Raw genomic sequence first — 27,275 nt, 5'->3', positions numbered from 1 at the left:
ACATGAGAGGGAAAGATGGAGGCCGAGCTGGCTAATGCAGCACTTGTGTTTATTAGAATGTTTATATTTCACAACTTGTGAATTTAAATGGGGCTTTCACAGCGTCAGGCTCCGTCGTAATCTTGTTAGAAAAGGTTTATGGAGGAATAAAGTTGAATGAGCGAGCATGAAGAGCAACAGAGAAATGGGCTGTGTGTGTGCGTGCGTGTGTGGCATTGGAGCGAGAGAGAGAGAGAGAGAGAGCGAGAGAGAGAGAGAGAGAGAGAGAGAGAGAGAGAGAGAGAGAGAGAGAGATATGCTGTTGGCTAAGTCTGTTCCATTCAGGAGTCAACGTCTGGTCAGACCTGCATAAACACCACATGGACTTCAGACAAATACACCTAGAGAGAAACAAAGAGGGAGGAAAAATCACAAGAACTAACATATCGTATGGTCAATCCATGTGCATTTTTGCCAAAAGGTTGGAGCTTCCACATTGAGGATGAGCAGAGAGGACAGACGGACAGACAGACCAGGACAGACAGACAGACAGACAGACAGACAGACAGACAGACAGACAGACAGACAGACAGACAGACAGACAGACAGACAGACAGACAGACGGGTAATGAGAACACTGGCATTTCACAGCGAGTCAAATGCTGACGTTAATGTGAGTGATTCATCAGGTGTCGGAGACAGAAAGCAACAGAAAGTCAGAACATTCATTTAGTATAGAGCGTTGCAGTCCCGCCCCCTACCAGGGCCCAGGAAATGATTCTCCGTTCATTTTCCTCATAGACTTTTCAGAAAGTATTTATTTAAAGACGGTTACGCCGCGGACAAAGCCAACTCTTGTTGTGACAAATCATGACAATAAACACAATGTTTTGGGCCAAACAAAGAATTAGAAAGTAGAAAAAAACGGCAGGTTACAACACTTTTGTTGTTGTTTTTCTTCTTTGTAATTGTTTGTTTGGTCCAAAATATTGTGTTTATTGTCATGAATTGTCACGACTGGAGTTGGCTTTGTCCGCGGCGTAACCGTCTTTAAATAAATACTTTTTGAAATGTCTATGGGAAAAATGCATTGGGATTCATTTCCTGGGCCTGGCGTCGTCATGACAGGGGCGGGACTGCGACGCTCTATAGGTAGGGTATATTACAGAGAGAGAGAGACATTGAGGGAGCCAGACACAAATAGAGAGAGACAGAGAAACACTCGCCTACCACCACAGAGCACAGCATTTCTTTTGTTTTGTTTTACGTTCACCTGGTTACTTGGAGTTACTTGGAAGCACTCAATCGTTTTTCTTTGCACTTTACTTAATGATGTGACCATTTACCCTGTTTGTCGACTATAGGGTTCATGCCATTCACTCTGATCTTGCACTTGTGAGTCACTGTGGATAAGAGCGTCTGCTACGATTGTAAATGCTTTTCAGCTGCATTTTTTTATTTAGCAACTGTTTGGCTGTCAGAGGGTTGTGAGGGTTGTGAGGTGGGAAGATAAAGTGAACCTCCCCATACTTGACATGAGTGGTAAGACTGGGGTCTTTTGTTAATGATGGAGTGCCGTGATTTTTTTCACCCCCTAAAACATGATCATCAGGTACTATGATTATACTAGGAGGAAGATTTATTTCAAAAAAGTGTACAGAAAGTGTTAATGAACTGGTGGTTGTGGCCACATAAAAACATAATTTTAAGTATACCTGGTTTTCACCTGAACTTAAGCCTTGTATGATAATGTGGGAGGGGTTAGGGTTATGATGTCACTAAAATGGTGTTATTTCGATTGGGCCTTTTGACTCAAAGGCTTTCAACTTTCAGGAAGGAACCAAAAATACACAGGGAAGACATGTTTGAATATCATATCCACACCTGAAGGTCTATTAGATCACGGCACTCCATCTTTAACACTTAGACCACTAGCATGTATTGATAAATTATGATCTAATTCATGCCAGCATTTTTCCCAGTTGAGCTCTTATTTTGAAAAGCCACATTTCCAGACTACCGGAAGTGAACATAACCTCGGAAGCTGAACGGGTCCGGGACAGGCCTTATTTACGAGATGGATCTATACCGGGGAACTGGAGAGGTCCACATCGTCGGCTCTGTGCCGTCAAAGAAACGTTGTTTTGACCAAAAATGCCATCTGGGACAAGGAATAGGAGATGCAGGCGATTGAAAGAAACAGATAGAATGGATTATTATGGCGAGGACGATCTAAGATGGCCGATCCATTGTCATGACAACAACAGGTAGCTACACGATGCTAACGCAAGTAGCATTATGGCTTGATCGATCGAATTGCCATTGATCAACGGCAATGGTGGTAAGCGTAGTATTAAATAATAGGCTTCAATTTACCTAGATCTACGCCAATGGTGCGGAGGGTGTTAAGAAGCACTACACATCCTCTGGGGAACTGAAACCAAGACGAATGCACGTTGTGTGCACAACTGTGTGCTGTGTTAAATAAAAGGAAACTAGCTCGCCACAAAATGTAATTGAAGTGCTTACTCGTCAACTCCCAAGTTGAGGCAAAAAAAAAATCAATTCTTCTGCTTGTCTGCCACGTCCTAAGGTGTTGAAAAGCAAGCTTTACAGCCACTGGGCCGTCCCAGGAGCATCAGAAAACCAGCAACCACGCGGTCTGCCAGCTCCGGTGTGCACTGCCTCCGTTAGAGATGAAAGAGACACCCCAACACACCCACACACACCCATTATCATATCAGGCCCCCTTCCATCTTTTGGAGGGGACATCTCCTCCCGCGGTTCAAGTCAATTGTCAACATGATTTATGGAGATGTGAGCTATCTCCAGACTGCCTCCTCAATCCCCCCCCCATGCCCCCCTGCTGATGAATTGGTGGCAGCGGCCCATGTGACCGCCGTTTGTTTTCTTCAACCAGCCAATTTTCACCCCGGGCCTGACGAATTAAATCTGTCATTTCTTTTACCCCTCATCATCTCTCCCTCCTCTGTATTTCCTCGTCCTCGGTCCCATCCACCCCGCGACTCCGCGTGGGATAATTGGCAACGGTGTGAGTCACTGTGAACTCCACAGACAATTTCCAATTTAGGCATTTAGCAGACACTCTTAATCCAGAGCTTAATACAGTAAGCAAGAACAACACGAGGTAATACATCAAATGCATAGAGACTTGCCTGACACTGCCACTCGCCTGTTTTTGTCCACTTAAAGTTGTGACATGAGTATTAAAAAGAAATCAGCTGCTCAGTACCATTTGTCATTTGTTGAGATGTATTGTAGGAAAGCTAGACGGTAAACCTAAAATAAACCCAATAGAGAGAGAGAGAGAGAGCGTGCGTGCGTGCGTGCGTGCGTGCGTGCGTGCGTGCGTGCTGGAGGGATAACTGAATGTTTGGCATGATTCAATCTGAGGTCAGTGCGAGTAATATGGATTGTGGAGAAACATTTCTATTGGCGAGTGCAATGTTTAGCTTTCAGAGAACACTTCATCTCTTATGCCAGGGGTTGCTTACAGTAGCTTAGTGCTTAGAGAGGCTGTCCTTTAAGCAGAAGGTCACTGTTTTGCCTCCCCGATCTTGGTCTGTGTGTCGAACCGTACCTGAGCAAGACACTTAAAGGTAGGCTAAGTGGTTTTCTTTTCAGTACCTACTACCTAGGCTTTAAGTGCTAAGCAGGGACAGATTTCCACGCTCTGGCTGATGCAGACAATTGAGGGTAAGTGTGTGACATCATCATCATACCCGGAAGTTATGCGGGAATGCCTACTGAAAACTACTAATGGCCTTGACAGCCCATACATGCAAACAGAAAAGTCCTATCTGATTGCATGAAATGACATTAAACAACATTACATTCACTTTGTCACTCACCTTGCCACTCGATTTGCTAGGTTGTATGTTGTCACATACCTGAAAATGTATTTTCTGCTTATAAAAGGGCTGGAGAAAAGGGGCTAGACTACTGAAGAATTCCTTGTGAGATTTAGAAAGGTCACCTCCCCCTTTTAATGATTGGGAACTTAGTTTGAAAGGCATGTTCTGAAAATACCGGAGGTGTTGAAAGACCAACTCTGCTTTATCCGTCCACCGCCATGATTAAACCCAGCTCAACACAGCTCACCATAAACAATACATCTCAATTAACACCTCCGCTTTTTTATGAGACGATTAAAAGCCGCCGCATATTAACTTTAATTATTACAATTTTACTATGCAATTATAATGGTGCAGGGGAAGGTCCTTCAGAAACTGAAAGGAAACTCACAGTCAATACGTTCAAGTGTTTGCAACTGCTTAAATTTGACTAGTCAGGTATATAATTACTCTCCGCCATCAAGAAATGGAGGTTCAGTTGGTGCATTCAGCCACATCTGAAAGGTTCAGGACCCGGGCTGCCCTGCCTGCAGATAAACACCTCTCTGTGAAAGTCATTCTAGCGGCTGTCTGTGCTGTGATAGGGCAACCAATGACAACCCCAACTGGATGACGTCAGCCATATTCCGTATGATCCTGCACATTTCTAGAGCAGCCATTCTCAACCTGTGGGGGGCCTATGGGGGGGCGGGGTCCCCAGCGGTCCCAGATCACAGTAAAGTGGCAATTTAAGGACTTTTAAATCCATTTTTAATACCTAGAAAATAAATGACATCCTGGCCCTGCACATATTTCGGCATTCATTCAACTCTGAACTCTGACTGGGGAGGGATTCTATAGATACTGTAGGTGAATTATTGCTAATAATTACAATGATCTTAATGTTGGTATAGCCCACTGACTATCAAGAAAATAACATGGCTCTTAGGTTTCTATAGTATCATTCAAATCCTACTGGTTTTCCAATTATTTGGGGACCCACTTGCAATATCATCTTGGCCCACCGGTGGGCCCTGATTGGGTTGGGCATTCTGGATCTGTTCTAGAGGCCTGAGGATGAAATGTTTCTGGCCTAGTGGACAGAAAGGCCGTCCTGTAACAGAGGCCTGCAGGTCTGAACTGGGCAACAGACAGAAAGGCCGTCCTGTAACAGAGGCCTGCAGGTCTGAACTGGGCAACAGACAGAAAGGCCGTCCTGTAACAGAGGCCTGCAGGTCTGAACTGGGCAACAGACAGAAAGGCCGTCCTGTAACAGAGGCCTGCAGGTCTGAACTGGGCAACAGACAGAAAGGCCGTCCTGTAACAGAGGCCTGCAGGTCTGAACTGGGCAAGAGACAGAAAGGCCGTCCTGTAACAGAGGCCTGCAGGTCTGAACTGGGCAACAGACAGAAAGGCCGTCCTGTAACAGAGGCCTGCAGGTCTGAACTGGGCAACAGCTAATGAGAACAGCAGCAACCATGTGTCCTGCCCGGGGCAGCAATTTCATGGAGGCTATGAAGTCTATGGCCGCCGTTGCCCCTATGTTTAGCCTTCTGCAGTGGTGAAAAAAGTAGATGTCTTTACTTAAGTACGATCGGCTGTTGTTCTCACTCACATCAGGCGATTCTTGGTGTACTGTCTGGCTGAGCATTCAGTGTCATTTACTAGGTCTCCTGTGCTTATTGATTTGTTCTTAGCGCTTAAGAGCATATAGCCAAACACTTAATAGCATCTTTCAATGTCCTGTGTTACAAAATGAAGCATGGATTATTGGATTGGCGCACACACACACACAGTGAAGAGAGTAGACTGAATAGCCTAATAATGCCCACTTTATGCTCCAGTGTGAACGATGGTGTGGCGCACTAAAACTAGATGATCTATAAACTCAGTCACAACGTATCAAAATAGTACCTCCTGTGCCACCTTTAAACTGTCTATCTTGACTAAACTGCACTCGCAAATATACAGAAGTTGTTTTGGAATTCACTCTGTGCAACTCGGCTGGGGGAAATCAATAATGAAACTGACCAACCAGCATCCTCTCTTTGAATTATGTTCAGAGTGAGTCTGTCGTGCACCTTTCAGCAGATAATAAAACCGATCAACCAGAAGGAAAGAGGCGCAATTCACGAGTACCATTCTTTGATCTTCTACAGAAAAAGTAAATAAATCAAAAAAAGCCCCAGGTCATTCTGAAGCCAACGTTACGAAGGGAATGATTTAAGCAGCAGCGATTGACAGGAAACATGATTCCATTGTTCATTCTTCTGAAGACAAAGGATGAGATTGCTTTTTTAAAGGACCAAGCAGTCCTGAAAGGACTTGGTCCTTTATTGTTTTTGTCTGTTTTTTTCTTCTTCTCCATCCGCCAAAAATAGCAGTTCTGGCTGAACCGTGCAGTCGCTTTTTCCCGAAACTCTGGAATATGTTAGAGGGCCATGCCAAACGGTGATCAGTTAAAAATCTGTTAAAATGCATCTCCTCCCCGGGTCTTTGATCAAAATGCACGAAATGTTCTACATGTGAACTTTGGACCTATATGGACAAGATAATCTATAGTACTTTTTTAAGTACTAAAGATACTATAGGTACTTTTGCCCCATACATGCAGCGTCATATGCTTATGTAACTTTACAGTATGGTAGAGGGTCATGCCAAATAGCCCTGAAACCAGTCTTACCCAATTCCAGAAGGCGTGACCACATTACCCCTGTCCTCGCCTCCCTCCACTGGCTGCCTGTTCATTTTAGGATTGATTTTAAAATTTGAATTACCACTTTTAAGGCACTAAATGGCTTGGCCCCCATCTACATAAAAGATGCAAGCAAGGCTCTCCTGGTAGTTCCGGCTACCCAGCGTGTCACCATGGGTGACCGGGCTTTCTCGGCCCGTGCACCTAAGCTGTGGAATGCCCTACCAGAGGCCCTAAGACAAATCACCTTATTGAGCTCTTTTAAATCACAGCTAAAAACCCACTTGTTCACGATGGCTTTTTCTTAAATTATCGGTCATTTTATTTTGTGTTCACCTTGTGTTTACTTGTATTAATATTGCTTATTGTTGTTGTTTTATTCTACTACTGTATTTTAACCTGTATTGGAAAGCACTTTGTAACATTGTTTTAAAAAGTGCTTTATAAATAAAGTTTATTATTATTATTATCATTACTCCAATTGGTCAAAGGGGGCGCTATGGCAATTGTTTTTAAATGAAACCTTTGAACAGGCATAACTCGTGCCTTTTTTGGCCAAAGTTCATGGCACTTGTTTCCACATGTCCCTTGACTCATGGGGAACACATCTGTCACTTTGACCAGTAAACTCCGCTCTCAGATTTTCCACCACTTTGAGCAGTTATAAAAAACGCTTATACCTGATTTTCTGCCTGGTTTTTTGAGCAATTTGCGTGAAACGTTCTACACACAATCTATGGACCATTATCTGAAATCCCAATTGAAGAGAAGTTTTTACGTGAAAACATCCATAATGGCAGGACACACATAATTGTCATCAAAATTGTAACCCAGCCAACATGGCAACCCATTTCAACCTGTCAATCACAGCAGTATAAGGGTGACATCAGTTCCTACACTTCCCACTTCCACCTCCATTCCACGATGGCCGACATGTTTGTCAGCATGGCAGCAGCCTCTGATTCCTCTTGGTGATTCTTCTACACTCCTGTGCTAGCCCTCTGTTACTCATCGGCGAGTCGTTTTAGGCTTGGTGTCTTCATCATTGGATCAACTGGTTAACTGTTGTTATGGAAATCATGATTAAAGAGGTCGATCCTGATCAAATCGAACTCTTTTTCTCATGCATTGATAGATTATTTGATGTTGCACAACAGTGATTTTGAAACAAAGACTGATTTGGACACCTGGGCTTTCAGGTCAGGTTTCTTGTGTCCTGAAAGGATTCCCTTCCATGGATGGTTCTGGTACCGGATGGTACCCACACCTGGCGAGCCGACCCAGAACTCTAAACCCCCACTTCCCCTCCACAAATGTGGTAATCTGGTTCTCCAAATTGGAGAAAGAGACTGATTTCCCTTTAGAACTGAATAGGAACTGAATAATTTTTCAGTTAACCTTTAATCCCTGTTTCCGACTCTCATTTCATTGGTTTTCACTCACTCATTGAGCTCCTCATCCGAATCTGGTACATTTTCTGGTTTATACGCAGGCAATTCATTTATCTTTATACCCACCTTTATCATTAGTTATCCTTGCGCAACTTGCTACAAAAACACTGAATGATTTTGCTGTTAACAATGGAAGAACTGATTGTGTTAGCTCGGTAGGTAGAGCTCTTGCCTTTGGAAGACAAGGTCATGGGTTCAAATCTGGGCGCCGCCAAGTCGGTGTATGATTCTTCAAGAACCCTGCCCCCACTATAAAAACCGACCCTGTCACAATTCCATGGTCTTCTTTTTCTCATGTTTAGTCTTCCATGTTTCTATGGCTTATTGTGCATATTATTCTTATTGCTTATTGCCTTCCTGCTTGGTCCTGCCTTATCGCTGCTTGCAGCGATTTTTTTCTAGTTGTTTTTATTTTTCTGGTGACTGCTGGAGCGCATGTTGTTCAGACAGGGTATTACCCCTATTAGTTGACCGGAGTCGGTCAATCAGTTCACAAACACACACACTCAATCAGACCACAAACGGCGAATCAGTGATGAATCCCAACTGGTAGATTATGCATTTACTTGCACCGTGCACACACACAAATATACACCTCGCCGTATTCTGCTCATCACACAGACCAAACTCTAAATGTCACCCCCTGCAGAGAGCCCTGTCGAGGGAGATGGATCGCGTGTCCAGACTTTTGATTTAGTCTGCACGATATAGGCTGAGCGATTTTCTCCGTGGAGAATGTCTAGCCTGTCTTAACTGGTCCAGACGGCTCCGACTCAGCGCTTCCCCACATCAACCTCACACACCTCACACTGTGGTGATCCGAAAATTGCCTCCTTTCTCCCGCAGTGTGACTGGGATGATAACCCGCTAATGGATCTGGAGCCCGGGGTACAATTTAGAGAGAAATGTCACCGACCGTATGCTCTTCCCCACCCAGCCGTTTTCCTCGATAACCAAAAAGCTCTCATCTGCAATATCACTTAGCGCGGCAGAGACGTATTACAGTATGGGCTTTTTTTTTTTTTTTTTTTACATTTTGGGGCCAATTTGATTCTAGAACAGGTCAAAAGAGGTAACTGTTCACCAGTGGTGGAAAGACACTAAGTCGCATACATTTACTTAAGTACCGTGCTTAAGTACAATTTTGAGGTATTTGTACTTTACGTGAGTATTTTCTATTTCCAGTACTTTTACTTCTACTCCACTACATCTCAGAGGCAAACATTTTACTTTTTTACTCTGCTACATTTACTTGAAAACTTGAGTTACTAGTTACTTTGTAGATTTTGATTATAATTACAAAACATACATTAACCACTTCAGCCCTATACATTTGTGCCATTTGAAAATAGCCGATCTACAACCTCACAATGCATTGTGAGCATTTTGATACCGATACCTTTGTACTTTTACTCAAGTAGATTTTGAATTCAAGACTCGTAACGGAGTTCTGCAGTATTTTTACTTTTTACTTAAGTACAACAATTGAGTACTTTTTCCACCACTGCAGCTGTTCACATGCCTGCTCACACGGGAGGAGAGGCAAACGACAACAACAAACAGCTGCGCGTTGGCACGTTGATCAAAAGTAGGACAAAGGGAGAACGATGGAAGCTGTGTGGACGGAGCACATCAGCACACATATCGTTTCTGTCGGGCAGAAACCTCATCTCCATCTTTTAACTGTCATAAAGTTCTATCAATTTATCTATTGGCGCCTTGATCATGCTACACGAATGGGTGCCCACAGTTTTTTTTACTTGAGAGCTACTTTCAAAATGACCAGCTCAGCCAGATCTATACCCACCAATTCCCCTTGCTGAAAATAGTTTAAAAATGTACCTGAGGGGGCTTTGGAATAATGGCGCTGACGTTACAATAAGACAAACCCACTCGGAATGGGAAATTGAGGGGCACAATCAAATTGGTAGTATTGAGGGGGACAATCACATTGGTAGTATAACTTTCTAATGTGTGCAACACTCTTGAAAACAAAGTATTGCATTGTGGGTTTGAGCTGACATAGGCCCCTTTTGATGTAAATCAATCAAGTCACTTAAAGGAGCATTCAGTGATTTGGGTGATTTGGAAAAATACCCGGTCCACCCGGTAACCCGGTACAACAGACCAACAGCATGTGCAGCAAGGCCCGCCCCACTCGATCATGATTGGAGGAAGGCTTTGCCACCCAAAGCCCAAACCGAAACTAGGGTTTTTTGACCCATGGGGCTCACTGCGGACAGGGAGGAACTCCTTATATAGTCAGCACACTTTATAGTAGGGAGGATTATCCAAAAAATAAGAAAAAATAAGTGATATTTGAATTAAGTGAAATCACTGAATATACCTTTAATTCAAGTGGAAGATGACAAAAAACAAAAGGTTTTTCTATTAAATTAGATATTTTTCAGAAGCATGTCATGTGGTCTACCTGCAGCCTTTGTGATCTATTGGTAGATCGTGATATACCTTTTGGGCACCCCAGCTACATCTTCACTCAAAGCAATGCGTTTCCAGCTTGTCGATCTGCTACTTTAGCTATTTTTTTCCATTTGAATCCTGAAAAGTAACAGTTTTGGACAGGTTTCCACGCGACATGAGACGACCTGCTGCAACTATAGATATACATTTATATCTATACATTTTCTTAGCGGTTATTCAATTGATTATTACCTTATTGATGAATCGAGTAATCGAGAAGCACATTTTTCATATTTTTTATTTTAAATCGCCACAACAACATTGTAATTTATTTTGTTATAATCAAATTGACATAAGCCATTTATACTTTGTTATACAACAGTGTCGTGCCAACTAAATGCAGTGGGACCCATTGTGACCACGAAAATCATTTTTGCTACTGTATTTTACAAAAATACATTTTTTTTATAAATAACCATTTTTTTCCCCCTAAATCGATTATTCACAGACACATGCTCAGACATGCAGATAATGTGACCTACAAACAAAGTGATGTCAGGAAAAAGTGAGCACATGCACACCTTCAGTTGGGTTCCTATAGTACCCACTGATTCTCGTCGGTATAGGGGGAGGGACGCAAGAGATGCAGGCAAGCATAGATGGAGGGGGGGGGGGGGGGGGGGGGGGGGAACACTAACAGCCTGCACTGACATTCCCTGACATTTTGCTATGAAACATGGGCTCTTAACAACTGCTGCTGAATGCATCAGCGAAGTGGAATAATGCATGTACACCACGCACCGTCTGGCAGTGGTTGGGAAAAGTACTCAATTGATATACTTAAGTAAAAGTATCAATACGGAAATGTATAACTACTCCGTTACAAGTAAAAGTCCAGAATTCAAAATGTGCTTGAGTAAAATTGCAAAGTTATTGGCATCAAAATGTACTTGCAGTACCTGCATGATATGAAGCTTAGGTGTAACTTCAATTAGGAAGATCTCTCCTCTCACGCTTTCGGTTGCCTCTAAAGATTCCTATAGGGGGTCCAAATGGACCCTTAAGGTCTGTAACTCTGAGTGTATACATTTGTAGACCCCTCAGAGTTGTGGTGGTCCTAGAAATTATAAAGTTTGAGAACCACCAGTATTTTAATTGTGTATACGTAGCAGACGTGTCGTGAAGTCCGCACACAAGCTCTGACAGTGTGGTACAAACCGGTTCCAGAAACGGTTCCAAATGTGACGGAACCAATTCCCGTTCCTGCGGTTCCTCCGCTTCCGGATCCCAGCCCTGTAGAACTCCGACCCCATCTCTGCCTTGTTCAAAGCCTAGCTTTGAATTCAATAGATTGTCTTGCCTAAACTCGATCTCTCCTCATTGAAAAGTAGTGGGTGCGCATCTTTTACCCTGAAAGGTGTGGGCGGAGAGTTTGATCAGTCTTGGGGTATTGGTTGTATTATTGGTTCAGACAAGCGTCCCGGTAATTCAATGATTCTGTCAAATGCATTGGCGGTGCTGAAGGAAGCAGCCAACTGTGTGGACCCTGGTGAGAGTGTGGGGAAATCGATGATGTTTTGATAAGCCTGCTGTGAATCCTGACATCTGTTCCAACTCCTGCCTCACTGTTTCACCCCACTGGAGGAGAACAAACAAGGAAGAGAAATAATTGCATGTCACGTATCGCATATACAGTACTCTGCATGTGTGCCACACGCACGCACGCACACATGCACGCACACACGTGATGGATTGAGTACATATGCATAAATCTGCAGGCTATATTAAACTAGAACATTGGAGAACTTTGCTTACTTGAACATTCAGAGAGAAGGAAAGTGTATGGGGGGGTGGGGGGGGGGGGCTGACTGTGTGGACTGGGAAACATATTCACTATAAACTATGCAAATTTCAACTCAAATCCTCGGCTTCAAACTGGCAGTTGGAGATTTGAGGCGATCAGAGTCAGTGCTTCGAAATTTGCAGAGCCCCTGCTGTGTGTGTGTGTGTGTGTGTGTGTGTGTGTGTGTGTGTGTGTGTGTGTGTGTGTGTGTGTGTGTGTGTGTGTGTGTGTGTGTGTGTGTGTGTGTGTGTGTGTGTGTGTGTGTGTGTGTGTGGGGTGGGGATGAAAATATGCATAAGTATGCACAAGCTGAAATCGGAGAGGTACGGCTACTTGTGTGTGAGATGGGAGGGGGTGGGGGGGGTGGGGGGATGTCCATAAAACTGAAACACCACACAGTTGGAGATCCGATGGTTTGTAGGGGTGTCGGGTTTCTTTTTCTCCTGTTGCTGCTGTGAGCTTTTCTTTTTATTCGTTTTGGCCCATGCACACATATGTGACCAGATTTGACCGAGGGGCTGCCATTGGATTTTTTTGAATTTCCGTTTTTTCATGTCATGTGAAAGCATGGAATCATAGCTTCAAATTGACATATTGGTTGTTCAGTTTGACCCACCAGTTTTGGAGATATGGCTTATAGAAAAATGTCTTGCAGGAGTAGTGGAAAAAAGACCAAGCAGAGAAAATGGACTTCTAAGCTTTAGTTCAGTGATCTGTGACTTTAGGGGGCGCTGTTTTCCCTTCATTTCTCCATTAGTCAACCAGCAGTGTTGCCATGTCTGCTTATTATAATTAGTTGGCCTTGTTTCTAAAGAAAAATAATGCATAGGCCTACTGTACCAATTTTATAATAATTTATAACCTGTTAATAAAAATGTATCTGACAAAAATAAAGTGTAGTTGATTATTTGGGCTTGTTTTTAAAGTGTAGTTGATTATGGAGAGTTGGTAACCAAGTGGACCCTTATTAGATCTTTAACTATCAAGTGTAAAAAGAAAGGTCCATTTTGTTTCATTTTACACTCTCAAGATATACATAATTGTTAAACATCTGCATTACTTAATTTACAATAAGTCTACACAATTAGAGAATGTTGTTAAAATAGGCTACTGTATTTATTTGGCCTTTTGTAGTATGAAAAAGGGAAAATAACAGTGGCAGATAAATTAGGCCTATGTAAATGTTCCAGATGAGTACAAATAAAAGAGCTATATGAATGCAATAAATAAAAAAATAAAAAAACAGTAACCAACAGACAACAGGACAGTTTGCTCTCAACCCCTCCCAGCACAAATTGTGCCCTCTTGGCTCTTCTCTTAATTCCTCTGTTTCATTAGCCTGTTATTATTATTATTTGTCTGCAGACCCCCATCTGAAAATAATTTATGCCAGACACAAGATTTGTGTTGTTTGTATGCATGTAGATCCGCTATTTTCGCTTATTTTGGGCTTGTTTTCATATACCGGGTTGCTTATTTCTCTCGCAGAAACTGGCAACCCCACAATGATAGCCGTTAGCTACATTTAGCTAATATATTGATATCAATCCTGTAAGCTAAAACAAGTACATTATCGCGCTATATTACATATCGATGCGATCTGCGTTATTATGACCTTAATTTTCATGGCAGGTACATTCCAAAGCAACTAATAATAACCACGTTATGGTGACATAATGTTACAATGTTTACAATACATTCATTCGAGTCTTCTTCTTCTGCTATTGGAAATAGGAAGCCATTTCCGCATTTTCCATTGTTGTGGTCAACAGTGCCCCCAGCTGGAACATTAGCATGAATTAGCTTTAGGCGGACCAAAATAAACACACTTTTTACAAAATATCGTTGTTAATACTTCTTTCTGTGCTATTTCTGTTAGCCAGTTAGTAAAAGACTAGTATTATCTTCCAAAACGATTGTGTACAAAAAGGCGGATTTTAGCGGAATTTGCATACTATAGCAGGGAAGCCGTATGTCTAGTTAGCATTGGTTAACCCAATGGTTATAACATTAGACATAGTGACATGTTTAAGCATTTATTTCATATTTATATGTCGATATCAGCTCTGACATTTATTACAGACCTGCTCTAACATGACATGAATAATAATATAGCTTCAGATTATTTTAGACAGAAAAATAAAAAAGGACAAAGAAAATAGTTTTTCAGCTGTCCTCAACAATTGCCACCCCCGCGATGGCAGGCTCTATATCGCGTGTGGTCACATATTCTTTCTTTGCACTCCAACCCGTCTCGAATTCAAACAAAGGGATTGAGACTCGATACCCTCTCTTCACTGCCATCATCATCATCATCATCATCCATCCAGGTTCGATACCCTCTCTTCACTGCCATCATCATCATATATCCATCCATAAACCCTCTCTTCACTGCCATCATCATCATCATCATATATCCATCCAGGTTCCCTGCTTATATAGTTTGTCCACTGGTGGAAAGTAACTACATTTACTTTAATCACCACTTTTCAACCTATCTTCATATGATTGGTCCATGATAAAATCGTGCAATGTTTTTCTACGGTCTGTCTCTCAAGTGACATCATCGTTAGGCAGATTTCTTTTAAACAAGATTTGTTTTTTCTTTTTCGTATATAGATTTGTATTGTGAGAACGATGGCTTCCACTTGCATTAGTCCGGTTTCACCTGACAACAACATATCAGTGACTGTTCTAACTATACTTCTCATGATACACTGTCATGTCAGGTTCCTATAGGACAGAATCATTTCAAAGTGAGTGTCCACGGTGTAATAAAGGTCAATTCAGACCCACCCATGTGTGACATGAAAAACTCAGTTTGAAAACTACCTCTGTAGGAAGTGAAGCTGGTTCTACTCTTGTGTACCAGAAGTCTCCCTAGAGGAAGAGTGTCAATATAATAGAGGAGAAATGTAAAACAGGTGCATCCTGGAGCCACACGGTCACAGATGGCTCCTGTCGCTGGTGGCAGGATTATGTGAAAGGAAGAAGGAAGGTAGAAGTGCTCGGTGTGAGGCAGGCAGAGAGGCTGTAACAGCAAAGGGTGAAGGACTGCAGTAGTTGGAGTACTTAATTCTTTAACTGCCGTATATGGGATATCCCATATTTCAAATTAGACCCGTTGTCTGTCGATTACGAGATATCCCGTATTTGATCGCTTTTTGTCAATATGAAACGGCTATGTTGAAAACCAACCTGTAGTGCTTACCCGGGTGGTTGCTATAGGCAACGCCTTAGTCACCCCCCAGCACCAGGATTTTTGCTCACGGCCCCATAGACCTCCGTTCAAAGTAGGATCTTCTCTGGTCATTATCGTCATTGCGATGTCTGTGGTTATGAATGTTCGACAAACGATGTTCGGATTTGTGATTTTCCACCCGCTCGTGATCGACATATTACCGTTTGTGGCGAAAGGTAAACATCGTAAGCTACTGCTAACATTAGCTGTTTCTTCTTCTGGGAGGCCGGGAGACCGGTTGTAAATGAGTAGAAAACTTGTCATTTCCGTCGGCAGGGGTTAACTATCTCCCCAGACCACTAGGTGGCAGGCAAAAAGCTTAATTCGACACAAGGTGAACATGCACGATCATGGCTTTCCCGTCCTTTCAGACATGAGGTGTGATATGGCAGGACGAGGGTGATATGGCAGGACGAGGGTGATATGGCAGGACGAGGGTGAGGTGGGAAAAGCGCCAGATGTGAATTGACATTTGACCCCTTTTCTTACATTTCCATCTTTTCAAATCGATCTTTTTGACTGTTTAGCCTCTCTGGCCGTGACACTACACTACAGCCATACAATGTCATTCTCTCTCTCTCTCTCTCTCTCACACGCACGCACACACACACACACACACACACACACACACACACACACACACACACACACACACACACACACACACACACACACACACACACACACACACACACACACACAAAGTAGGCCTCAGAGGTAGCGTAACACGGAGGTTAGTTGCTGTGAGAGAAGAAGTCTGAAACCAAACCCTGGGGCCAACTGCTTGCTGATGGTTTGTTTCAAGCCTCTGTGCCAGTCTAGTGAGCCCCCCCCCCCCCCCCCTCCCGCACACACACATCCCTCCCACTGCAATCCAAAGTGGCTCGTCCTGCCAAGTCAGGCACAAACATAATCCCTGTGTGGCGATGAGGGGAAGGGAGGGAGCGGCGGCCAGGAGATAGAAGTAGGAAGCGTGTTTAACATCTCGATTCCTCTCGCCGCCACGGGGTTGAGGGTGGGGGGGGGTCCTGTCTTGGCACGGCTGCCACTCCAAGAGCAACATGAGGGTACGGCCATCTGGTCTGTGGTGGCGATGGCAATTGTCAAATGGCGTGCAAATGCCACCCACTGCCTGGGTCTATACTGTCGGAGAACAAACTAAGACAGAGCCCACCCTGGTGCTCTGATGACAGCCGGTTCAGAAAGACAAGCAAAGACGGCTAGCAAGGCTTGGCAGGCTGGACCGGGATGCGAGACTTAATCAGTGGCCCCACACACACACACACACACACACACACACACACACACAAATGCAGGGTAGATTAAATCAAATAAACAAACCGCTTGCACGGGAGGAGGACGTGATAACGTCTCCTTAAACAGAGGAGGTGATTGCCGCAGCCCGGGTCTTATTTATAACCCTGTTTATCTGAGTGGTAGGATTAGGCTTTGTGAAGGCCAGAAGGCACCGTCAGTCATGGCGGGCGGAGGGAGCGGAGGGCGAGGGGTGATGGTTGTAGGTTGGTTTGTAGGCTGTATGCTGTGTTCCGTGTTCTGACATGTATACGGGTGAGAGTGAGGGAAACATCGTCCTTGGTCGGCAACACACGTATGCTATCCGCTCTGTGTGGTGTCTATTTACGCGTGATGGTGTGAATGCATGAGCGTGCGTGCATTGCGTAAACATGAAGAAAAAAAAACAATATGTGTGTGCGTGTCTCTGTGAGGGGAAAGTCTGGATTCTGTAAGCAGGCAAAAGTATTTAGCTTCCAGTGAGAGCCATGTAAATGTTTGACTCCAGGAACCTATATGTCAAATAATCAGACCTATTTCATGATGCCGCGCAGGCTACTACGACAAAGGAATTCTATTGTTTAGGGATCTGGCCTGTGTCAAGATGAGAGTGCGCACGCCGCTCATGCATGCGCACACACACACACACACACACACACACACACACACACCTGTCAAAATCCATCTGCTACCACTCTACCTCCACTGCCTGGCTTATACGTGCATCCTTGCTATTTATTCTCTCCTTTACCGTGTCTCTGTTTGCCCTCATCCTCATGCTCTCCTTTACCGTGTCTCTGTTTGCCCTCATCCTCATGCATTTCCATCTGTGTACTCACTTTTCTCCCCTTCTACACACCAGTATACCGTACGTCTCCCCTCGGTATAGCAGTTGGTAAGTGGTTCAATCGTATGCCCGTTTAGCAAATTGTGAGCGATTGTGAGACTCATGTAATTCACCGCTCCCTCCCCCACCTCCACGCCAATCGATCGCATCAACGTCTGAGATCTCGACTTCTCGACGTGTTTATCGTCCTACCGGCGACGGGCGCGAGTGGGGAATGTGTGGAGAGGAAAGAGGCGCATTATCGTCTCTTTGAAAGGATGGGGCAACTAACCGCATGTATCTGGAAGCTGCATTGACGACACAATCATGAGCTATGGTGGAGGCCGTTATTGCAGTTGTCCCCTAATTAACGGCAAATATTGTAGTTGTCAAGTGTTTATCTATACTTTAGCAGGGATGGGAAACAAAACCAATTAAGGACCCAATTATCCCTCAAGAATAAGGTCTGAGCTTATCGATACTCCTACCGAGGTTAGCGGGTCCTAACATGATGTCATGACATCTAACACAAATGTATGTCAATTGTGTCATAAATTGACGCAATGCTTCATACTATTTTAATTCTTATTATAGAAGAAGAATTTGAGGGAATGAGGGCCTATGCCTATAGTAATATGTTGTTGTCTAATGATCGGCTAAAATATTTTTTAACATTCACAAACTTCATTTGTATAAGTGTTATAAGGTAGAAATGTGTAAATATGTTGCACCATGGGACTACTATACACTTATTACTTGTATAAGGCAGCCTCACAATGTATAGTTGCTTATAATGTTGGCATAATGTGGACACCCAAATGTGTCTGGAAAGAAATATTTGACTATAAGTGGTGCCAATTGAAATGTAAAGTAGACTTGCCAAATGCTGATGACTTTGATAGTATTGCGGTTTACCTGGTGAAACCTAAAATCATCCCCGCAAATGACAGTACTTTCAAAAGAGTTGTAGGACGGAGCGTGGCTGCATTTTCTTCCAGAAATGACTGAATTACCTCAAGCCTGGAGTATGATTACTCCAGGCTACACACACACACACACACCAACTTCCCACTTCAAATGGAGTCCGAGAGCTGTCTGGCGGGGAGACGGTCGTTACTGGAGGGGGCTGACAGGCCCACATCCATTTGGTGTCGGGGGGGAATAAAGACACAAGCGCAAGGCTGTCTTAAGGGGACTGAGGCAGACTTCAATCAGCTAAAAGGTGATAAAACATAATTAATTCAATCTCCAGATTCTCACTTGCTCTCTCTCTCTCTCACACACACACGCGCGCGCACGCACGCACGCGCACGCACACGCACACGCACTATCATTTGACGGGAAAGTAAAGCAGCGGTGTGCTGTTCCTCAGCGGTGGGCCTGTGACGGACACACACACACACACACACACACACACACACAGATGTGCGCGATGATTATTGCTGTGTGAGATCATGTTTTCAGGCTGCTCCTCGCTGTCATTAATTGGAACACAGCCTGCCAGCTTAGAGGTGTAGAGAACAGTCTGCCATGGCTGTCGATAATCTGCATGTCTCCTCCTGTTCTCACTTCCTTTGTGTCTGAGATGAGCTAGGATAAGATAAGCCTGTGTGGATAATGAGCTAGGATAATGAGCTAGGATAAGATAAGCCTGTGTGGATAATGAGCTAGGATAATGAGCTAGGATAAGATAAGCCTGTGTGGATAATGCACGGGATAATAGATGTGGAGCGGGGACAGCGGTGGAAATGGTACTCAATTGTTTTAAGTAAACGTGCCAGTACTGCAATGTAGAACTACTCCGTTAGTAAAAATCTGTAATTCAACTTGAGTAAAAGTACAAAAGTATTGCCATCAAAATGTACTTAAAGTACAAAGAGTAGGAAGCAGAATTTCCCATTTCAAGTTTCCAAAAACTTGGAAAGAACTAGGATAAAAGAGAATAGATATTCAGTCACTGCATTGTCTATTTCTCACCTCAGATGTTGCAAAAACATTATTGAGGGAAATGTTTAGCTGCAAATTACATTGTGTCGTTTGTTTACGCACTGTAGCTGCCGTTTGATAGGGGTCACGGCCAATCCATGAGCATTGGAGCAAAATACATCAGGCCTCAGAGAGAGAGAGATGCTGTTGGCTAAGTCTGTTCCATTCAGGAGTCAACGTCTGGTCAGACCTGCATAAACACCACATGGACTTTAGACAAATACACCTAGAGAGAAACGAAGAGGGAGAAAAAGAACATCCAGTATGGGGGGGGGGGGGGGGGGGGGGGGGGGGGGGGCGTGTGTGCGTGCGTGCGTGCGTGTGAGAGAGTGACATTGTATGGCTGACGGCTGTAGTGTAGTGTAGTGTGTGTGTGTGTGTGTGTGTGTGTGTGTGTGTGTGGTGTGTGTGTGTGCGCGCACACTTGCATTCACATGCGCGCACGTGTGAGAAAGTGCCATTACCGCTGCTCAAGGAACTCACGTCACCAGCGTGATTACGATTACCTCTCATTACTCCTCCACACCACTAGGAATCCGCCAGCCAGCCAGCCAGCCAGCCAGCCAGTGAGTGAGACAGAGAGAGAGAGAGAGAGAGAGGGAGGGCAAGTGAAAAGGGCGAACACAGAGAGAGAGCAGGGGAAAGTGAGAGTGACAAAGGGTGCGGGAAATGGAGAGAGATATAGGTCAAGTGGAGGGCCGGCGAGCAGATGAGTTGTATGAATTACTCGTAACGTTTGGTGTGAGTTATGTTCTGCTGGGTAAAACGAGCTGTGGTTGTCAGAGAGAGAGAGAGAGAGAGAGAGAGGGCCCCCACCAGGCATGAGTTAGATACATAGATATACTGTACAGTATGAGGCCACGAGGTAGGTGTGTGTGTGTGTGTGTGTGCGTGTGTGCGTGCGTGCGTGCGTGCGTGCTGTCTCTGTGCAGGTGTGTGTCTATTCCTTTTACCAAGAAGATGGTAAAACCAACGTGGTGAATTCAGAAAGACACACTTTTTGTGTGACCCCTATCAAACGGCAGCTACAGTGCGTAAACAAACGACACAACGTGATGGATCATTGCTCGATTTTAAATGGCGTGCACCGTATATGCCGATTATTTTTACATAATCGGCATAATCGTTTCCGTGTCGAGAAAGCTGTTTTGGAACGTTTTCAAACGTAGTGGAAATGGCATGATCTACGAGCTCGCAGCGTGTCGCCATGAGACGTGTTGGCGCATTGGTCCAATGGCGGTATACTGATGAATTAATTAATCAATCCTGGTAGCCAAAGGGATAATGCTGTGGTTAGATTAAGCAAAAGTATAGCGCGTGCGTGCGTGCGTGCGTGCGTGTGTGCGTGCGTGCGTGCGTGCGTGCGTGTGCACATTCACAGGTGCCCATGTACGCGAGTGAGCAAAGCCTAATTCTAATTCACGCCACACCTGTGCAATGTGAACAAGGTAGAGGACGGACTATTCTTGAGAACTAGTGCAGCCAAACATTCTCCTCCCTCCCCAGAGGCGCAGGCTGTCCCCCCACTCTCTCTCTCTCTCTCCCAGGTCGGAGCCAAGGTGTGGACTGTGGAGACAAGAGAACTGGATGTGGGGGGAGGTGTCATGTTTCAGCTTGAATACAAGACCATTACATTCTGTACTCCCATGACATAACCAGACGTGAAGGGTCCAGTCAATCAACCCCTACACACACACACACACACACACACACACACACACACACACACACACACACACATATACACACACATAAACACACACACACGCACGCATGCAGACGCACAAACGAACATACCCTCCCCGTCTTCATGTTACCTGCCCCCAAACATGAATTGTTGCCACGGCCCTGCCCTGTGTGGCATAGCATATAGCATGTAGCGTGCCGCACATAGAGGCTCACAGTGAGCTTGTAGATCGGCTATTTTCAAATGGACGAAATGCACATAGGGCTGAAGTGGTTAATGCATGTTTTGTAAAAAAATAATCAATATCTACAAAGTAACTAGTGACTAAAGTTTTCAAATGAATGTAGTGGAGTAAAAGTACAATATTTGGATCTGAGATGTATAGTGGAAGTTGGAATCACTCAAGTGAAGTACAAATACCTCCAAATTGTTCTCGGGTACAGTACTTAAGTAAATGCACTACTAGTTATTTTCCACCACTGCACAGAGGACGCGGGGAGACTGCACATTACACATTATACCCTAAACTGACTTTAGTGTGCTTGGTGGTGAGGTAGCAGCTGGTGTGGAGGTGACAAGTCCTGCAAACATATACGAGAGAGAGAGAGAGAGAGAGCGCGAGGGCGAGAGACAGAGGGCAAAGTTAACCACTTCCAACCTGGCGTCCCTATTTCGGGCACGTCATTATAGGCAAACATTTGCAACGTGTTGCTTTTGCTGCGCGACACCATGATGTGCGATGAAGTACAAAATAATAGGGCATATAGTGTAATTAAATAGAAAAAGCGCAGTGAGGGTTAGCAGAGGGTTCCTTGCCTCGGCGTGGATAATTACATCTCTCTCTACCTGTTTTCCCTGGCAGTCTCCTAGCCTCCTAATGCTCGTAATTAATTTCATTATTTTTGGCCCGGGCTGCGGAGGCCAGATTACTTCTGTCTGACTTGCGGGGATAAACACGTCGTAATTGCTTATTGCTCTCGGAGCGCGCGTTAGATTATACTGAAAAGGCAAATGAATTGGAAGGTAACCAATCACCTTGAGCCCAGTGTTCAGGACCCTGCTGCCCCTGTTGTTGTTGTGACAGCGTGTTTGTCACTTGTCTGATGTGGAAACGTCGCTTTCTGACAGCCGTGTGCCTGCGAGGACCTGCATAATGTGCGTGCGTGCGTGCGTGCGTGCGTGCGTGTGTGCGTGCGGTGGTTCTCAAAGTGGGGCCTGGAGACCAGGCCTGTTTATTATTTCTAAGCGACTTTGGGCTTGTTTTTCTGTATGGTTGCTTGTAAACATTGGTAAGTGTGGGTTGAGTCTTTTATGGGGGGGGTTCCCCAGGCACAAATATGTTTCAAATATTTGTGCCATTAATTTGGCGGTCCTTGACAGATATGCATTTGTTTGAGAACCATTGGTTAAAATGTTTAAAAAACATTCCAGATTGTTCACAAGATTTAAGCAGATCTCTACAAGCCGACAATTAATGCTTTGCGATGTAACGTGTTGTGAGGTTGTAGATCTGTTATTTTCAAATAGTCGATGTAGTTACGTAGTTGCTCATGTATAGCCTGGTTAATAAACCAGACCGAATCAGCCGTTGGCAAAAAAAAATTGCCTACCAGCGGATTACGGTCTGGCGAGGCTCAGTAGCACACCTCTTTCCTACAACCGAGAACAGGTCGGACCAATCGGGACACGGTATGCAATATGGGCGGGCTTTGGTACAGTGACGTTCAATGCTTGAGACTTTTGACTGACAGTAGCTCTGACCAATTGCGTCAAAGAGAAAATGTTTGAACCCGCCCCCCGGGAAATGAAATCCAAGTGGAGCCAGCCCAGACTAATATACCGCGACAGTGTTGTGTGATATTAGTCTGGCTTATTAGCCAGGCTAGCTCATGTAGTCTATATTGTATACATTACCTTCGGCTATTCAAACTAGCCTACTTTTGTATTTCTTTTTTTTAAACATTTTGAAATGTTGGGAAAATGCTTTAACACAAATTAAATCTTTACATTATTTGGGAATCCATGACATGAACATGTTTGAGAATCACTGCTCAAGAGTATTCATTGGAAAAGTATTTGTTGATGCGATGCAATATGACAGGATACGAGGTAATACAATACAATATTTATTGTCCAGAGAGAGAGAGAGAGAGAGAGAGAGATTAATTGAGCAAGGTCAGCACTGCACAACAGCATGCATGCATCACACTCTTCTTAACATCTAACAGCACCTATGAATTATGAATAGATAAAGCATCAGTACAGTGTTCTGGTATGTTAATCCATTGACTATACATACTGTATAGTGTATACTTGACATTACTGCTGTCATTGGATGCCTTTCAGTTCAGTGTGGCATGACAAACACCTCGCAGACACTTACTTCAGACAGTTACATAATCAAACACACTAACTATGATTGTTTAGTTTGTTTTTGTCATAGTTTGGTGCTGTTTGGTAGCATTTACAACATGTCGACAGTGAAGAGAGGAAAAATGGAGGGGACCTAGTATAGAACTCTAGGGGTCTCCGCCCGGTCAACTAAGTATATAAGGTTTAAGTGGTTAAATTAATATGAAAGACTGAATTGAAAAGTCTAGTGGAAAATTGGCCCTGTAGCAAAATTCTAATTCATGTCGCTTATTAACTGGGCAATGATGTTTAGACAACCTTGACTCATTTAATCCTTTAAATTCCATGTTAATGGATTTGTGACAGGCTGTAAACAAGTACATACCATAAAAGCGTTAAACAGAAATATGGTCCATATGTTTATACGACATTAAGGCCAGAGCTGTGTAATGTAATGTAATGATGCTGGTATTAGTCCTTTGGCTATTGTTTAGTGGGGAAATAAATATATATATATATACATATAAAAGGAGTATATTTTATTGAAACAGGAGCACTTCAGTTTGTTGTCGCTCAAGTAAGACCACTTATGTGGAAGCTTTTCAGTAATTAATTACTTAACTTACAGACAAAAGCACTCAACAATCACTCCATGGTTTAGAGAACGGCCCATTATAGCTCATACAGTCAGTCTATGGGAGGTGAATTCCAATTCCAATAGATGTTGTGTTTGCACATTGAATGTAAGCACACTCTGCTGTTTGGGATGGCAGGGTGGCTTAGTGGGTATAGAGACCAAGGCGCAAACCCTGTGCGCTGGAATTGAAGCCCAATTCCGGGTTCTCGTTTAGCCTGTTGGTCCAGCCTGTGTCCTCTGTGAGGAGGAAGCCCAACAAACCTCGGTGAGGCCTTTAGGGGGGCCATTATAATCCACCACTCCTGAATGAAGTGCCTGGTGCTGGGAGTCTGGTGCAACGCACAGGTCCTGGGCCTGGTGAGAACCCTGTTGACCTCAGGATACATCACTGAGGATGCGAGGAATTTTTTAGTATATATATATATATATATATATATATAGTAGGCAATGTTTCCAGGGTTTCTACTGTAACTGGTTCAATTCAAAGGAGCTTTGTTGGCATGAGAAAATATACGTTTACATTGCCAAAGCAAGTGTAAACAATATAATAAAAATCACACCCATGTGAAGTGAGGGGCGCTCTTATATCGTTCATTGTCAATGGGAATTTAATCTTTGTGTAGGACGAAAATAGCCGATTTGCTCGCTCTTATCATAGTACATCATCCTGGCGTAACATGTTGATTTGCTCAGACACATATGACGTAAATGCTCCATTTATTATCAATGGGAATTTGACAAAATAGCCGATTTGCTCGTCCTCAGATGACGTAAATTCTCCATTCATTGTCAATGGCATTTAATGTTTATTGTTATAACATAGCCGATTTGCTCAGACACATATGACGTAGCTGTATATAGAAGGGGCTAGCACCCCTCAAAAACAGTTGAAAATGGGGGAACTATATACAGTTGGAGGGGGTACAAGATTTTGTAAACTGTATAACATTACATGTTATACAGGGTATAAAGCTTTTTTGAAACAAATAGCAACAGGTTTTCTTTTTTTTTCAGTCACTTTGGGTCAAATGGCAGCATTTTTTCTCAGGACTATTTCAATAGTATACAGAAAGACTCAGATTTAAGATGTGTTTAAAGGTAGCAGCTCTGTTTACATGTGCAAGGTCCAGCGGTCTACTTGGTACAGATAGTAATCCTGAGGGTGGTTGTCGCAACAGTTCACAAATCTTGCTGCTGTGTTTGCACATTGTTGTATTTCTCCCCAAAGGTATGGGAGTTCATCATAGTTTCAAACTCACTTTGGGTGTGTGTAATCTGTGGGAAGTATGATGTCTTGGTACAGTGGGCAGGTGGTTAGAAAGTATAGCTCTGTTCCACCACATTTTGTGTGCAGTGGGTGCATAGTCTGTCTTCCCTTGGGAGCGGAGTCTGTCTGTGGCGGCCTTTCTCTATTGCAAGGCTGTGTTCACTGAGTCAATGCTTTCTTATGTTTTGGGTCGTTTACCGTGTTCAGGTATTCAATCAATGTATATTCTCTTTTTAGTGATATATAGCATTCCGTTTTGCTTGGTCTCTTTTCAGTATGTCAGGTAGCTTTCTTGTTGTTTTCTTATAATCTGGTTAAGTCCAATGGGTTTTCCGTCTGGTGGTTGTGCATGCGTTTGTGTATATAGTCCCTGGACCAGACTGCAAGGCCTCATGTTTAGTGTAGATATAGACCATTCCATAATTTGCCAGGTGTAATCTCTAAAACAGCAGGCGGAAGTGGCTCAGGAGTAGAGTGGGCGGTAGAGCAGCCAGATGGGAACCATGAGGTTCCCAGTTCAATCCCGGGCTTCCCCCAGAGTTAGTGTCGAAGTGTCCTTGAGCAAGACTCTGAACCCCTAATTGTTCCCGATGTGCAGGTTGGTGAATTGCATAGTTTCCTCCGCCATCGGTGTGTGAATGGGTGATGTAATGCACATCTATAAAGTGCTTTGGATAAAAGCCAGGGCTGGACTGAGACAAAAATTAGGCCCGGACATTTTCGCGGAATTTGGCCCAGACTGGCCCACCACAACCAGTGCGCATATACTCTACTGACTTTTCGGGTCGAGGCCCATACAAATATTTGAAAACAAGCCCATAACTCCACCACATTTCCAGTATATCAATGATATACGACCGACAGACAACTAATTTAACATTTGGCCCCGACCTGCCCGCCAGAGGGTCGGCCCACCGGGCATATGCCTGGTACGTTCTGTGGCCAGTCCGCCCCTGATAAAAGCACTATATATAAATGCACCATTTACAATTTAAAAGTGTCCCGTCCGTGTGTTCTTGGGTCAAGGCACTGAGCATACAGTATACCTTCTCACAAGTCCTCACAAGACAAGTGAATGTGTAAGATGTCTAAAAATAACCCTTACCCGAGTAAAAAGTAGTTGTAAACTCAACTGAAAAATGCCTTTAATTAAAAAAGAAAAAATATATATATATACGGCTGCTGGAAAAGTAGAACAATTGTGACTATTTTCTTTGCAGCGATCAGCTCTGGTAGATGGTGGTACTCAATGCTTTGTTCTCCTGGGAATAGTTAAAACATTACAGTAGGGGCACAGAGAGAGAAGTCACCGTACAGAATACACAGAGAAAGTGGCTCCGGCTTTTTAAAACAAATTGTCTGTTACTCTGTTCCCTGTAGTACGCTTGCTTTTTCCAGGTGTGGTTTACGGAGATCCACAGCTCTTTTTTATTTTTTTATCCGAGCGCCGAGCTCGGCCTAAGGCTACACACCTTAGACTCACAGTAATGCATCCATCCTCACCCGCATGCATTCTGCTGTAGGGAGCGTCCTTTATCAGTGGGGGAAAATAACTACCGTAAGTAGACTTAAGTACAATTGTGAGGTATTTGTACTTTACTTGAGTATTTCCAATTTCCAATACTTTTACTTCTACTCCACTACATCTCTGATCCAAATATTGTACTTTTACTCCACTACATTTATTTCAAAACTTCCATCACTAGTTACTTTGTAGATTTTGATTACTACAAAACATTACAA

General features: G+C 43.7%; 1 protein-coding gene across 2 annotated transcripts in view; it reads left to right on the top strand.

Annotated features, from left to right (window-relative positions):
* The window catches only part of LOC306913113 (cadherin-20-like), a 106,210-nt gene that overhangs the window by 17,064 nt on the left and 61,871 nt on the right, over window positions 1–27,275 (top strand). The gene's annotated exons all lie outside the window — the stretch shown is intronic.

The sequence above is a fragment of the Electrona antarctica genome, assembly GCF_951216825.1.
Source record: "Electrona antarctica genome assembly, chromosome: 20".
In the NCBI taxonomy this organism is placed as follows: domain Eukaryota; kingdom Metazoa; phylum Chordata; class Actinopteri; order Myctophiformes; family Myctophidae; genus Electrona; species Electrona antarctica.
The sequence above is the reverse complement of the archived record's forward strand: the minus strand, read 5'-3'. Positions and strand labels throughout refer to the sequence as shown.